Genomic DNA, 13,661 nt, shown 5'->3' with positions numbered 1-13,661 from the left:
GTCCCTCTGGATGGCATTCCTTCCCTCCAGCGTACCAACCGAACCACACAGCTTGGTGTCATTGGCAAACTTGCTGAGGGCACACTCGATCCCACTGTCCATGTCAGCGACAAAGATGTTAAACAAGACCGGTCCCAATACTGATCCCTGAGGGACACCACTCGTTACTGGTCTCCAGCCGGACATTGAGCCATTGACCACAACTCTTTGCATGCGGCCATCCAGCCAGTTCTTTATCCACCGAGTGGTCCATCCATCAAATCGATGTCTCTCCAATTTAGAGACAAGGATGTCGTGTGGGACAGTGTCAAACGCTTTACACAAGTCCAGGTAGATGACATCAACTGCTCTACCCCTGTCCATCAGTTCTGTAGCCCCATCATAGAAGGCCACCAAATTGGTCAGACAGGATTTCCCCTTAGTGAAGCCATGCTGGCTGTCACCAACCACCTTGTTGAGTTTCATGTGCCTTAGCAAAATAGCTTACCGGCGCACAGAATTATATGCAGTCTTTGGAAAGTGGATTTTTTGAAACGCAGCCATCTCTTTGTTAAGTATTCCAAGAACATTGTGCTTATTGCTGTGAATATCTTTTAAATACTCAGTGGAAAAAGTTGCAGACATTTTTGTCTGAACGTGTATTTGTTTGTAACCTGTTCAGTACATCACTTCTTTGTATGCCAGCTGGCTTCCCTTCAGAAATGTATTATTGAGAAAATGTATATATATTAATCATTGTGATATGCTGTTGTCACACTTTATTGGAGAGACAAACCTCCCATAGTATCTCCTGGAAATATTTGGGAAACATGAGACTGTGCTTTTTATGGATATATTGGCAAAACTGCTCTTGGCTTCAGTTTGGGCACACAAGTGAGGTTTTTCCTCCCTGTTCAAAGTAATGTAGTGGTGCTTGCCAGTGGTTGCATCAACACGGCGGTGTTCATTTTGTCTAGGAGGTACGTAAGCTGCAATGTCTTCATGTCTGGAACAGGTTTGGGCTCTGGGGATGCGCTGCTGGGCAGGTGGAGTTGGTGGCTGTTGGCAGCTCGCAGAGCAAGCATCGGGTCAGAGGGGTGCCTCCAAGTGCCGCGTACTTCCTGGCTTCTTTGTCTTCCCACGGAGTGACGAGTGACCTGTGGTTGTGGTTCTTCGTCTGACAAGGCTGCAGGTGCTTGCGTGTTGCTTGGTTATGAACATCTCAGGACACGTGTCATTTTTGATGTTCACGGGTTCAACACAGGGCTGCAAGTCTGGAGGGAAGAGTCGTCTTACTCTGTAAACAACTTCTGTGTGTGAACGTCATTTCAAAGGAAGTCAAGGGTTGTGCTGGTAAAGCTGAACCCCTCTCCTGGTCAGTGGCAGCCTTGGTGCCTGTGGGCTAACCCCTTTCTGCAGGAGCATGGGCCACCACGTGGGGTGGCTAGGTGAGACTTTCTTCTGGTGGAGCCCAAATCAGAGTTAGGATCTGTAAGAAATCTCTGCTGGTTCCTGAGCTTCTGGGCCCGGGCCAGAAGTCACGCTTTGTCCACTCAGTTTTGGTGTTTAGCTTTTCCAGTTCATTTCTGAGGGCAAGGGGATATGGTTTTTAGTGGAAGCTGAGATTCTCATCTGTATTGTCCTTCCTGCAAGAACCCACCTCTGTGCTGGGCTCAGGTGAGTCCCATCCCCTCCTAAGCTCTCCATGGACTCTGTTATGGTCTGGAAGGGGAGGCTGTGGTGGTTTATGGGTGCATTTAAAAGTGGCTATTCCACTTAAATCTGGGAGAAAACCATAGCAGGCTGAGATAGATAAAGTTGCCTGTCTGTAGTTAGCGTGGTGGGGGCTGTGGGCAGGATATCCTCAGCTACCACCAGCCAGGCTGCGTCATCCTGCCACAGCGAGCAGCCGGAGCGAGAAGAGAAACATGAGATGCACAACATGTAAATACTCCATAAATACTAGGAATTTGGCAAGGAGGCAGCAGCGGCTTCCTCCCTCCCTGAAGATACCACCATATGCCCAGAGATGAATCAGGTTATTTCAGCAGTGTTGGCAAAGCCTGATTTCGGCTCCCCGCTGCTCTCAGGCTGGCACTGGCTGAGTCTTCTCAGGGCCAGGGGTCTGCAGGGTAAGGGGGGGATCATGGAGAGCAGGGAAAAGCACTGCTGTGGGAGTACCAGGACCTCTCATGATTGCAGCTGGGGAGTGGGGCAGGCAAGATGGTGCATAAAGCAGCTGGCTCAGATGAAGGGCATCACACAGGCAGTGCATCCTCGTGCATGTTACCCCCTGACCTGGTTTTGGGGTGCAGGATTGGAGCTGATGCAGGGGCGGGCAAGTGTTGGTGGCAGGACACGTGCCAGGGTAAGGGTACCTCATGCTCTTGTCCTGTGTCTCCTCCTTTGGGTTTTGAAGATCTGATAGGATTGTGGCACAAGGTGGAATAGTTGCAGGCAAATCACTGTTATGGCAGATATATTACTGCAATAAAATTATTGATTTATGGCAGTCAGAGATCTAGGCATGGGCCCATAACTTCTTCTCACTTCTGTGTATTGTCCCAGTTAGGTGATATATAAACTGAACTGAGCCATAGAACAAAGAGATGATAGTGGCTTTGCTGTGTCCTCCTGGTTAGCACTGTGGGCCCTGGCACTCTGCCTTGGAGCATGGCACCACGAGGGGCTGCTGGAGCGCTGGAACAATGGGGGCTTTTGTGTGGGCTTGGACAGTAGGAAACAAGCCATCGCTACAGCATCTCCTCTCAAAGACGTTATTTATTGGCACGTGGCAAGCTTTAGGCTTGCCCTCTTCAGTGGCAGCAACTGTTCTAGTCCCACATCACTGCTACGAATGGGAAATACAGTGTGGAGTTTGGGGCTTTTCCGTGGGTTTTAAATTTAATTTCTCTTTTTTTTTAATTTTCTCCTCCATGAGGGGAGGGGATATTTCAGTGGGTGTAAATGTCAGGGGCAAAGATTCACATCCAGCCCTTCTCTCTCCACACCATCTGTCTGTTGAAATTAATACTTTAATAACCTCTGCAGGGTTGCACTGCTGTTTGTTTATCCCAGTGTTTAAGTTCCTTTTTGGGTTTTGGGATTAAGCTGGAGTGCCCAGGCATCCTTGTGGATCATGAAAATCCCCAAGCTGGAGTGTCACAGGCTCTTGAAAAGGAAGAAAATGTGTGAGACACTGCTTTTTGTTGTAACTAGACAATCCTTAAGGTCCCTTCCAACCCAAACCATTCTATGATTCTATGTTTCTTGGCCCTAGTCCTTATGGCGTGACCCAAAACAGAGCACATTTGGTGTGTGATGCCCCAGAGTTCTGATGAATCCTGCCTTGCTGCTTCTCTGCTCCTGGCAGCCCTTCCCTGCCTGCTGTTACCCCAGAGTTCAAGCACAGTCTCCTCAGCGTAGCCCTGGAGCTGTGGGTCTTCTGACTTACAGGTTTGAGCTTTTTCCCTCCAGAGGTAGCCAGAGCCTGAGACCGCCCCCCAGCAGTACTTCTTTAACAGAAGAACAATCAGAAATACCATAACCCAGATAGCAACAGGCCCTGCATTTCTTATCTTGGTCTGCCACCAGGAGCATCTCCTGAGTTGGGCTCAGGATTGTCTGGATCCTGTCTGCACTTGCAGTGTGTCCTGGGAAATCTTTTCCTTTCTACTGCCCACAGTTTCTTTGTTGTATTGTTTTCTGTTTGTCTGGAGCGTGGTGGTGGTCTCCAGTCTAGTGAGCTACACAGCATTGCTGCATGTTTTGTTCCTCAGCTGGTCACTGCATCTTGGAAACCACCACATGCTTCCAACTGGTACTATCAAAGTGTCTCAACCCAAATCCATGGCTACAATCTCCTATGAGTGACTCATCTTCCTATGAGTGGTTCCTTTGCCTGCTGAGGTCTTCCCTTGGCCATGCCAGCCCATGTTTGGTACCACATTTATCTGGAGATGGGCATGCTCATTACCCACTAATTGTCACACTGATTGCTGTGTGATAACTACATGGCATCAAGCAGGGCTCATGAAGACAGATTCCCCTGCGTATCCCACTGGTTTGTCTGCCCTGACACCCAGTGGGTGTCCATTTGGCTGCCAGGAGGTCACCTCCTAATGTCAGTTTACATACCTGGACATGGAGCTTTCTTTCCCGCATGTCCGGGTGGAGTATGTCCTTTTTATTTTGCATCCTGGAGCCTTTAATTACTCTCAACAAGTCCCTTTCACATATAGAAAATCCTGTAGCAATTTCAGTTTGAATTGCTTTCTCTGAGGCTTCTGTTTAGATGAGTGCACCTGCTCTGGGGTTCCAGTGGTAATTGGGCTGTAATAGTTATGATCCTTTAAATGCACTTAAGGTACCATGAGCTTTAAGAACTGATAATGATGCAATCTGGCATCTCAGCACTAGTTTTGTCTTGGGTCTGAGCTGAGCATTTTGGATTTAATTTTATTTTGCTACTCATGAATATTTGTATTTGAATACAAATATTCACAGGGTGTAGAACTTGGACCTACTTAATTAAATGCTGCCCTGCGCTCACGTACCCATCCAGCAGGTCTGGGTCCTCGGCTGCTCCTCAGTTCCCACTTTGCCAAACCCCTGCTGAGTCCAGTGGGAGCTTTGCCAGAACAAGGCCCTGAAAAAGAAAAGAAGTGTGGCTCATTTGAGTGGTTGTGCTCATTTGTGCAGCAGTCCAGGCACACGTTAAAAGGACATTAGACAAAAAAAAAATACTAGAACTTACGTGTTCTGTCCTTGCCCAGGGCACTAACCTTTATTCTGGGATTGGTCCAGCAAGTTAAAGATGGAGTTTCCTCTCTTCATCTGTTGCCTAGGATTTTGTATTGTGGATACCATGAACAGATCTAAGCTTTTAAAGTTCTCTTCTGCCTTAATTCCCCTTTAAGGAATTAAAAGGAAGAAAAAGAGAAGAGATCTCTCTGGGGCATGTCTCACCGCAGCAGTGAGAGGTGTGCAGCCTGTAGCCTGCTGCCGCACACAGAATAAAAGATTTCAGAAATTACAAGTTGCAAGTGTAATAATGAACGGAAAGTAAATATGGTTCAGTTTGCTATGAATCATTCTGTGGGGGTTAATTGGACTCAGATGAGCTGGCATTGTTGCAGTGCAAGAATAGAGTTGTTTCAGAATTAGACAGGCATCACTGCTTGGCAGACCAGAGCGGCAGCATCTTAGTGGCACCAGGGAAACCTTCCCCTCAAAGAGGCTTCCCAGGACAGATTGAGGAAGGTCTCTGGGTGGGGAAGGAGCCAGCAGCAGCTCCTGCAAGCCCTCGAGATGTGGGAATTCACCTGCTGGTGCCAGAGGCTGTTTCCTCTCTTTGAATAGCTCTCAAATGCACACTGTGTGTTACAGTTGTTGCTGTGAGATGGAAGCTTTCCTTCAGTCTAAAAGCCCTCTAAGCTATTCTGGCAGGGAAGAGGGGGCATGAAATGATAGTAATGGGAACTGCTATAATGGGACATTAGAGCAAATGAAAATAAGCATTTTTGTGCTCTTCCCTCCAGTAAGAATCTAAGATCCTGAAGCGGAATCACCAGTGGCTCAGACAATGTGTTGTACACAGGCAAGGACAGTACCTTCCTTAGGAAAGCAAATGCAGTTTGGCTTCATGAGAGACACAGAGTTTGGATGAAACCCTAACTTGTTTTTTGACTAGCATAGCTTGACTGTGTTGGGGAGGTACAGGGAACTTGAACACAGGAACTGTCCTGTAATGGGGAGAGACAGAAACTGCACACTGCCCTCTTTAAAGCCACAATCATGATTAAGGGATGAGGTTCTTAACTTGCTGCAAGGAGATTTATATAAGCGATTCTCAATGCCAGTGGGAATTACTCAGAGCTATACAAGTGCATCAGAGTAAGAAATGTGCCTTGGCAGTTCACTATTAATATTTGACGATAGCTCAAGAAAAGTCTCCTTCTCTGAGTTAAGTGGGCAAAACTAGTGATATTTGAGGGGGAACATGACATATCTATTATTTTAGTCTTCTGAGACTGAAAAGAGGTTATAGGATGGTAAACCATTCATACTTATAGGTCCTCAATAAAAAGAATTTCTTATATATGTAGCATATTAACTATTCTCATGATTATAACTGCAGATGCTTAGCTACTGTCTGCTGCTTACTGATGGGCAGCAGCCCACCTCTGTTTTTAGGTGCTGCTGACCATCTCAGTCCCAAGGCTTCGATGCCATCTGTTGCTCACCATGGAACAGGAAAGGTTGGTCCCATTCTGCTTGCAGTTATATCCTGTAATAGAACAGGACAGGGAGACTGCAGGCAGCAGCATAAGGGCATAAGCAAAATCAGAATTTGTGATTTTAGTCCAGTGAAATATCTCAAAGAGCTTGCTTCTTTTGAAGTGGCCATTGAAGTGGGTAGAAAGGACTGTGTATTTATGTGAGGTACAGAGAGAGGCAGACATTGACCTCTGCTTGATGTTTCTGAGTTAGTCATTATTCCTCTGTTCGGTTTGTGTCAGTAACAAGCTTTCAAGTTGGTTTCTTCAAATTTTGGCTAAAGTTGGCACAAAGTTGGAATCTTAAAACCTGAGTTCCAGCAGCAAGCGTTATTTTAGGTGCAGGTCTGTCCTGCATTGTACCAAGTATGGCCACACAGCTTTCGTCTCTGGTTCACCTTCCTTCTGTGAATTGCAGGGCTCGGGCTGTGTCTATTAGCAGTGTGCTGCTGCAGTGCTTGCTCAGTCCTTGTAAGACCTGTGGCTAACTGCTGCCATGCTGTTTCAACTCGTTTTCTTCCTTATTCTTAGCATTACTTACCTAATTTTTATGGAAGCCCATTTCACTTAAGAGAAAGTGCAATTTACTATTCTTGACAGATGTCAGCAGCTTTGGAACAACACCGGACACACTGAGTGCATCTCAGCAATGCCAGTGGCTCTGAAGAATGTTCACCAAAGTAGATGAGTCTTGCCTCTTGCCCTGCAGATGATAAATGCCAAAGCTAACCTTTATAACGTCACAGTGCAGGTGATGGCCCACCCCAAAGCCTAAGTACCCCCCTGAGAAAATCATTGCTCAGGGCTGTGCAAGTTAATCAGCTTTTGCATTCCCAGCAAATAAACTGGTGAGGTAGAAGCTGGTGCTATGGATGGCTTGTTGCAAACCATCTTTGGGATGTTTTTGAAAGTGTTGGAGCTCATCAGCTGCTAGACCTAGCACTGAGGATGGTGGTGTGTACCCTCAGGGTATACTCCAGGTTGAAAACAGAGTTTGGAATCAGAGGGCAGCCACAGAGAAAGTGCATTTCTGTCTTTCAGCTGAGCAGTGCCCAAATCCTGGCCCAGTGTATATATGTCTTACCACCCCTGTAGCGGCAAGTACTCTGATAGGACGGTTTGGCATTACAATGATACGTGCTGTTTTAATGCCTCAACAGTGATAACAGAATACCTAAACAAGCCCTGTTTGATGCTTAGGTAAAGATCTCAGCCTGCTATATCTGTAGGCAGATTCCAAGCAGAGTTTATAAATCACTGTCCAAGGATTTAATCCTTTCTTTCACTTTTATTTTTGTTTTTGCATCCCAACTTGCAGTACTTTAACTGCATAGAAATTACCATAAAGAAGTAAAGAGCAAAGTCACGTAATAGTTTCATAATAAAGTTTGGCAGATAGTAAAGCATTGGAAACCATGGACCAGGAAGGTATAGTTGTTTGCTTAATATAGATATTTTACTGGATGTGAAAAAGTAGAAATTTGTTAAAATTCACTGCTTTCCTGTTGTTAAAAACTAATCAGACAAGCGTTGAGGACAAGTGAAGGTGCATGTCTTCTCTGCCCTGCTATGCAGCAATGACTATAGGGTATTTGACAAACAATTCCTGAAACACTCTACCACTGTTGCTACCTTAGCTGCTTGACAACTGTTAGCACCAGTCCGGCCTGGCTGTGAGCACCGGGCTGCTAGGGCCAGGTCAGCTTTTAGGCTACTGTGCTAGTTAAACTGACTGAAGCTGCGGGATGGGTGTGACTGCAGGAGCCCTTGGGGTGCTGGTGTGGGTTGGTGATGGCAGCTGAGGATGGCTGTGAGCTCCAGGGAGGGAACCCATGTGAGGGCATTCAGGTTGTTCAAAAGGGAAAAAGATACTCCAGCAGCTAAAACCCTTTTGTATTTTGGTTTTCTTAGCTGCTATTTATCCAACACATTTGGGACAAAAGCTGTCTCTTTATTAAATATTTAACACCCTTGCCTTCAGCTGTGGGCTGAGAAAGCTCCCAATCCACGTGTGAGTCACTGAGAACTCCTCCGACGAAACCAGTGGAAGCCCAGATTGCAGATTGCTGCAGGAAAAAAATACGTTTACTGGTTTGGAAAAAGCCCAGAAAGGTTCACATCTCTCCTATATCATAAAATGAGCACAACAGTCACTGTTGTGTATGTGGACAAGGAGTCACAGGTTTCAAGTGGAGATCTCTATATGCTAGGTAGCATCACACTCTATGTAATGCAGATGAGTAGTGCACCCAATAGCTGGTCTTTTATTAAATGCTATTTGCATTCATATCCTGACATGTTAGTGATGACAAGACATTGATCACTGCTTCCCTTAGTAGTTTGTTGCATTGGTAAATTACTGGCAGTTTTAATCAGGTTAGTTTTCACCTCCAGCGCTCAGTTGACATGCATCTCTGCAAAGCAAGGAGATTCATGTTTTGAAGGTACTTCAGGGTGACAGCCTGGGACTCATCATCAGAGAGCAGGAGTGCAGGCTCCCACAAAAAGAGCATGTGGTAATAAATTGTGTGATAATGAGTTGTGATAACAGAAAGGTTACGGCTAAAGTTTAAGCTATTCTAGCACTTCTGGTGGTGGGTGCTGTTATGCGCTGTGCTTACATGGTGATTGTACCTAAGTCGAAGTGACAGGAACGGAATTGATAAAATTAAGATGAAACTTTTTTGTCATGTTTCTCCCTTTGGCCAAATTATTTTTTCAATAGCCAAATAAATTTGTCAGCTGCAGAGATAGGTGCCAATCTCTGTCCCTTAGCCAGTTATAGAGACAGCTCCAGCAGTGGCTTTGAAACTTTTTTTCACTGTGGACCACATAAAGATTCTTACTGGTGATACAGGTTCCTTGTACAGCAAACTTACTCCTCCCATTACTATTTGTAGATTCCTTAAATGGGATTTATAGTATATAACACTATTTTCACTGGTTGAAAACCGTTAGCCTGTGACACAGGTAGTTTCTGTGCACTCTAAGATCATTGCTACAGGGATGACATAGTCAGAAAGTACTTTTTTAGGCTATTAAGCAACTTCTTGTAGCTTATGAACCTGATTTGGATTTCAAACTAATGTTTGTATATTGGCTTGTGGTAAGGTTATTCATGATTTAAGACTGTGAAAGGAAGATGCTTTTTTTTTCCACAGCTGTTGAGCTTAGAAATACAAACCTTACAGCCTTCCCATCTTGGCAGGGCTGACACCAGTAACATCTGTTAATAACACATCGCCAGTTGAGTGGGACTAACTGGCCAGCATATTCTGGTGCAAGTCACTTGGCTCCTTTGACCTGCTCTGGCTTGTGTAGGAGGGACCTGGACAACTACCCTTTGTATGTGCCTGGCTTTTGGGTAGGCAATGTTACTGGGTATGGCTCTTTCTGTATTGGAACTATGTTATGTCCCCCTTTCTGGGAGGAGTGAGTGAGGTTGCCAGAAGTCAGTTTGAACATTAAAGCAGTCATATACCATGTTGACAGGCGTTCTGCAAACAGCTGGAGACAAGACAGTCAGGACACAGTTTGCACCAGCATTACAGAAAATGTTAAGGCGCTTTTTAACTCCTTGCTCAGATGTGCTGCAGCATGTACCTGGATGAACACATGTAAGGACTCCTCACCAGGAGGAGCTGATGTGGACATCCACCTGTGCTGGCTGATGCAGCTGGCAGCCTCATTCCCTACCGGTTGCTTGAATTGCCAGCCTCTTTAATGAAAGGCAGGTTCATGTATCAGATTGTTGACTGTTAGGGACAGGGGATTAGATTTGCAGTGTAATCTTACAGTAACATTCCTCTTGATCCAGAGACCATGCTTTATAAAAGAGCTGTTTTCTCTCTGACGTTGTGGTGGCCTGCTAAGGGATGACTATCTTCCACCTTCATTTGGAGATAGTAGGGCTGCTGCTGACCTGATGTTCATGAAGGTCACAGCTGCACTGGGGAAAATTAATTCTGTGCAGGACAGTTAAGTAGATTGGATATTCTCAGTTGTAGCTGATTTGCTTTCATCTGGGTTCCTCTTGCAAAGCCATTTAAAGTCCATTCTCCTCTGCCCCCCACTGCCCGTTTATGGGAAAAAACAGAAAGGGGGAGATTTCTGCCTAGGCTCCAATTCTGCTTCAAGCCCTATTTTCATATATTTCCAGAAAAGTGTCTGGACAGAGTCTGGGGCAGGTTTTGTAGTTGCTCTGGAGCCTCAGACTGTGTTTCATCCCATCACAAATGTTGTATGGCCAGTAGAGATGGTCTTTGCCTGTGCCAGTTGACTGTAGCTTTGCACTGTCTGCTTTGGATCCAGAGCCCCATGGGGACCTTTCTGCAGATTTACAGTAACATTGCTGCTAGTGTGTCTCAGCCCATTTACAGTCCAGCTTTTTTCCTCTTGTGGCTGAATGCCCTTGCAGATTTTGGAGCCTGATGGAGCCAGTTAATTTGGGTGAAAAGACATGCAAAGGCCATGACTTATAATGGGGAGAAAAAACTTCTGCTGAAGTCAGTTGAGTACCAGATTTGTCCCGTTAAGTCTGGCCACTAGGAAGTGTGTCAGATACCTGGCTGTACTGGCAAAACACTGGCTGTGCATGAGAAGCCCATTCTATGAGCATGGTGAAACACAAGGGGGAGAGTGATTTCCACCTGGATGCATTTTACTTCAGTGACTTTGCCAGCAGGTTGTAATTATAGTGGAGCTTTGCCTGCTGCCCTGAGTTGCAAAGCAGCCACTGCTGGAAAAAGCTTACTGTTTTCCAGGCATCCTCCTGGTTTTGTTCCCTTTCAGTGTATGTTGTGGTAAAACGTGAAGTCTGCAGCAATTGCTGCCTTGTGAGTTTGGGAAGTGATGCTGGATGTGGCAGACAACTGACAGAGTGAGTACTATGTGATACCGGTGATGGACCGTGTGATTCCAGTTCAGCTACAAAGCACAAATGGGGAAAATTCGTAGGGAAATGTGCTTGAGGGTAGGGGCATGTGGTGTGTGAAGGGATATTTCCTTCTTTGCAAAGTCACCTTCAGCCTGTATCAAAAATCCATGCTGCCTGGGACTGTACAGAAAAAGGGGATATGGCTATAACTGAAGTAAAAAAGAGCGTCTGTGTGATATGTTCCCCCTTCCCCAACACTGTAGCTGATGCAATTAAAAGCAGATGAGTCTTAATTGCTCCCAGAGCTCCGTGTCTCTCCTCCCTGGATAGTAGAGCATCACTGGAGCAGGCAACACTGCTGTGTCCTGTGCAGCAGGGCCTGGCACTACAGAGAGCAGTGTCCCCCCTATCCCCTTGTGTCTTTGTCACACGGGTCAGCTGTGTTAACACAGAGTCTGACTGAGTCTGGGGTCATGGCGTGCTGCAGACCATCCCGTAACTGATGCTGCGATGTCCTAGGCTAGAAACGGGAAGCATCAGGACAGATGATTGTAAATGGAGCCAAATCAAGATTTTCAGGTTCCATTTTCTTTTCTAAAAGCTTCGGTAGCATTTTCCTGTACTGCACTGAGAACATGTAATGGCCCTGGTTTATCTTTGGCATTTTCTCTTGCTTGTTATTGGCATCTCCCTTTATGTTATGACAGTATGTGCTATACTGGATTACAGGTATAAATATTGCTTCGGGGTTTGGGCTTTTTAGTCAGCATGCATTTGGGAAAGGTGTTAGTGACTGTCGGAGGGATCAGCATGCAGCATGTGAACGTGCAGTTGTTGGAAACGCCAGCATCGTTTGTTTTTCAGAACAGGGTTGAGGCAGGAGGATTTTAGGTTTTCCATTCGGACGGTATTATATTAGGGATATGAAGTGTTTGACAGTTCTTTTATATTTACTCTTTTAATGTCAAAATATGTCACATCTGGTATTAATTGGTGGAAAATTATGGCTCTAATTTACCGATTTGATTGTCTGAGAAAACTGAAGAGTGTAACATAATAAATGAATGCCTAATAATCTTCTAAATTTGTCTGTTTACCACCAACTACTATCAGCTAAAATGGCTTGTTATGTGGGGCTGTAAACAGCGTTTTGGAAATACTGGTGTTTGTGGAGAGGAATCAGGAATTACTACCTGGGAGGGCCATGGCCAACGCGTTTTGGACTTGCTAAGAGGAGGATGTGGCCCAGAGAAATCCTCTGGGGCTAGAGATGGCCAAGAACCCACTTGAAGCTGGGTCTTCTCCAGGCTGTTGTCTCATGCAGGGGAGGAAGGAGGCTGCTGTTTGGGAATAACCCTGGGGGGGTGATAGCATAGTGTCCCTATTCTCACGTGCATGCTGGTCCCATGCCCCACTGTCCTGGGGGCAGGGATGGAGGAGCAGCCCACGGGGGACATGGCCTTTGCTCTCCTCCCCTTTACCTGGTGCTGTCTTCTCCTCATGGGTTTCTTAGTCCAGGGCACACACTACCACATCATTGATGCCTAACACAAATAAGCATATTTGTCCACTGTGATTGTTTTAATCATTATTAATGAGCATTAATTATTTCCAACCAGAGCTCTCCAAAAGCCCTGACTTTTTCAGACTTGCCAACAGAGAATAGGCAAAAGAAGTCGAGTTGTTCATTCTCAGGTTGCAAATGAAAGAGTTTGTCTCTCAGGCAACATGTGGATCAAACCCAAATCACAGATGCACTTTGGCAAGGCACTGTCACTCCATCCTGACAGCCCCAGCTCTAACAAGAAGGCTCGCTCCTGCCTTTCCAACCGACGTGCAGGCAAAGCAAAGGAAGCCAGTGGCAGTACACTGTTATTTGGGTAGTGTCTGTGGATGGTGACAAGCCTGGTAGCTTTTCTATCAAAAGACACCCATGTGTTTGTGAAAATGCATTTTTTGGAGGATCAAATACTAGGTGCTTATTTTAGTATCAGAAAGCCCTGAAACATGCCAACTCTGGAATAAGCTGATTCTGAAAACTGACATATTCTGTGTGATTATTCCAGTATATACCATCTGTCAGTAGCATATCCAAATATTTATGTATTTTGATTATTGTAACTGTTACAAGGATACTGAAGCTCATAAATGATTTCATTTTCAGCAATCATTTTATTACTGTTCTGTGGTTTGATAATGAGGTTTTGCATGTGCCTGTTCAGGCTCTGACCCAGGGAACAGAGTCACAGCATGGCTATGCAAGTGACACCCTTCACATAAAAAGCCGGGGGGGGGTGTGGAGATGCCTGAGCCCGTGTCCCCTCTGGTTCTGTGCCAGCTCCTACTCACTTCATCTCCTTGGGCTTCAGACTGTGCTGTGCTTTCATTCAAATCCATCCCTCCTTGTCAAGTGACTATGCTGAGATTGGCAAATGATATAATATGGCTAATTATGTTTAATGCAGATAATGTCTTATAATCAAAATAGAGAGCGAATTGCAAACAGATCCTTAAAGGGCACTAGGCAC

General features: G+C 45.6%; 1 protein-coding gene across 1 annotated transcript in view; it reads left to right on the top strand.

Moving 5' to 3' along the window:
• FOXN3 (forkhead box N3) overlaps positions 1 to 13,661 on the top strand; it is a 217,177-nt gene that overhangs the window by 29,021 nt on the left and 174,495 nt on the right. The window lies entirely within an intron of this gene.

The sequence above is a fragment of the Pezoporus flaviventris genome, unplaced genomic scaffold, assembly GCF_033815535.1.
Source record: "Pezoporus flaviventris isolate CSIRO_AGI_PZ_B2104156 unplaced genomic scaffold, CSIRO_AGI_Pfla_v1 ptg000036l, whole genome shotgun sequence".
NCBI classification, from domain to species: domain Eukaryota; kingdom Metazoa; phylum Chordata; class Aves; order Psittaciformes; family Psittacidae; genus Pezoporus; species Pezoporus flaviventris.
The sequence above is the reverse complement of the archived record's forward strand: the minus strand, read 5'-3'. Positions and strand labels throughout refer to the sequence as shown.